This window comes from Myotis davidii, unplaced genomic scaffold (assembly GCF_000327345.1).
Source record: "Myotis davidii unplaced genomic scaffold, ASM32734v1 scaffold244, whole genome shotgun sequence".
Taxonomy (NCBI): Eukaryota; Metazoa; Chordata; class Mammalia; order Chiroptera; family Vespertilionidae; genus Myotis; species Myotis davidii.
In genome coordinates, this window is record NW_006294993.1 from 647,210 (window position 1) to 649,904 (window position 2,695).

General features: G+C 63.2%; 1 protein-coding gene across 1 annotated transcript in view; it reads left to right on the forward strand.

Moving 5' to 3' along the window:
* The window catches only part of KCNQ2 (potassium voltage-gated channel subfamily Q member 2), a 65,146-nt gene that overhangs the window by 12,231 nt on the left and 50,220 nt on the right, over positions 1-2,695 (forward strand). The window contains exons 2-3 of the mRNA XM_006769521.2: positions 1,947-2,037; positions 2,528-2,654. The gene's annotated coding sequence lies outside the window, so the exon portion shown is untranslated. The remainder of the gene's footprint in view (positions 1-1,946; positions 2,038-2,527; positions 2,655-2,695) is intronic.

A 2,695-nucleotide genomic window follows, 5' to 3' on the forward strand; every position in this document is an offset into this window, starting at 1 on the left:
AACACCCGAGGTGGGAGATGCCGGCTCAGCCCACGGTGAGCCCTGGAACCGCAGGGTGCATTGGTTACCACGCCTCACCCCGCAGGGGTGAGCCTCCTGCCTGAGAGCGGTCGCCCCGGGGCTGGGCCTCAGTGGAGTGTCCCCAGTCACGGAGGATGCTGTGCCCAGATCCCATTGTCCTCTCAGAGCCCATTGTCCTCTCAGAGCCTGCTCCCTTCTGTAAGTTCCCTCCGGCCGGGGCGCCCGTGTGCTGGGTGGGGTGGTGGCGGGTCACCAAGGTGCTCGCTGATAGGAAGAGGCCTGGACATAATGTCTTTTCTCTGCTGTCGTCCATCAGAGCTGACCGCAGGAAGCAGGGCTGAGAGGGCCTGGCCACTTTGGGACTCCCGAGGAATGGCCTGTGTGGGGGAAGCCCTGTGCACGAGGGTGACAGCCAGGCATCTCCCTGCCCGCTCTCCTGTCTGTCAGACTCACCTGGGGCTGGCCTGGGACACAGTCCTCCCGAACGTGGCACCCTCTTCCCTCTTCAGGGACACCTTGTCCTTCTCCACTCCAGGCCCGACAGGAGCCTCCTCATGGACACCTCCTCGGGGAAGCCACTGGGTGACGTGACTCCTGGCTCCCCGCCTCCCTGGTGCCCCTTTTGTGATGGGTGATGCCTTCCGTGCCTCCCATGCCAAACCTTCAGGTCCCGGCCTGGAGCTCCCATCCCACCCCTGGCGGATCCACTCTGGGCACGGGCGCCCCTTTCCCACGGCCAGGTCGGGAGAAAACACCACCAGGCAGACAGACAATTACAATTATAAGACACAGAAGATATTTGGACTTTTTTCCAGGGCTCAGTTAATTGAATAAATGGGCTAATGAATGAAGGAAATGAATTGCGGTTTGAAATGTGACTGGCTCTCCGTGGGCACTGTGTCAGCAGGACTGTCGGTGCCCATCACCCTCTGCCAGCGCCTCCGCCATGCCCATGCTCCCAGGGGGGGCTCTGTGTCTCTGGGCAGTCACAGGCTGTGGGCGCATGGGCAAGGCCACCAGAGGCTTCTTGGTGCTAAGTGCATGCTCAGGGCAGCCAGGCTGGGGCTCAGGCAGGACGCCCAGCAGTAGGGCACTCACAGGACTGGGGTGGGGCTGGGCCCGAGAGGGTGTTGCCGTGGCCAGGCTCAGGTTGGACAATGTAGTGTTGGCCCCAAAGGATCTCAGCCCCTCCACCCACTGGGACACTTATGGTCTCAACTCTTGGGATCCGTGGAGCTGGAGCTGGGAAGATGGGGTGTCCAAGTCGTTAGGACATGTGGGAGGAGTGTGATGTGGGGCCCCGGAGAAGGCCCTCCGCCACCACGGACTCTGCTCCCTGAGACCCCACCCCACCCACCCTGCCTGTTCTGGCGGGTCCTCTGGGTGCTCTGGGTGCTCTGGGGGCTCTGAGGGCTCTGGGGGCTCTGGGTGGCACTTTGGATGGGGCCTTGGCATCCACACTGCCTGCACAATGGCTCCCGATGCCTGTTAGTCAGGAGCTGGCAGCACAGCCAGCACACGGAAGTCCGTGGATGGGACCCCTACCAGGGCACTGGGTCACACAGGAAGGGCCGCCCGCAGGAACACAGGCAAGGATTCTGGGCTGGCTGTGCGTGAAGGTCGGTATTAACAGGAAGACAGAAGTTTCTGCCTCAGAGCTGAGGAAGGACACGTGAACGAGGAAGCGTGGTGTTTGGGAATGCAGCCGGCATGGCGAGGCCAGTGGGCGTCTGGCTGCGGTTCTTACCTGTCCAGGAAGCTGGGCCTGTCCCCTTTTACTCTGAGTTTTGGGGCTGACCAGGCAGATGAGGGGCATGGGCAAGAGTGTGGGATGGGTCCCGGGGCTACTCTGGGCTTCTCCTGTTTTGTGTCCTGGCTCACGGGCCCCTTCGCCACCTCGGCTGACGGCGCCTCCCTGGTCCCAGGTTCCTGCTGGTCTTCTCCTGCCTCGTGCTTTCTGTGTTCTCAACCATCAAAGAGTACGAGAAGAGCTCCGAGGGCGCGCTCTACATCCTGGTGAGCCCGCGGGGGAGGGGCTGGCCTCGGACAAGGCGTCCCACCTGCCTCTCCCCCACACCTCAGCCCCCAGTTATGCCCCAGCCTGACCCGGCCTGGTCCCCGCCCTGTGTCATCACAGCGCCTGACCACCCCCATTGCCCCTACTGTCCGTTCTCACAGATCCCGGGCCCACCTGGTGCCCTCCACTGCGGAGACATGGGGTGTGCCCCGTAGACGTGGGTGCGGGTAGGGCGGGGGCTGTGATGCTCACGGCAATCCCATGAGGGCCAGAGGCGGACGCTATGGCAACCACTGTAATTTCGGTGCTGCTGTGAGTGACAGAGGGGTCTCCCCAGTCCAGAATGCACCTCTGAGGAGCCCTCCCACCGCAGCCCTCCCCTGGGGCTGCCCCAGGCTTCGGAGAGGACCCTAATGACACCAGCTCAGCCAGGCCTCCCCAGCCGCTGCTGTAGTCCCTGCAGTGGCTCAGCTGCGGCTTCCCCTGCAGGAAATTGTGACCATCGTGGTGTTTGGCGTGGAGTATTTTGTGCGGATCTGGGCCGCTGGCTGCTGCTGCCGGTACCGCGGCTGGAGAGGGCGGCTCAAGTTCGCCCGGAAGCCCTTCTGTGTGATCGGTGAGGCCTGGTGGGGGTGCAGGATGGACATAGGCTCTGGA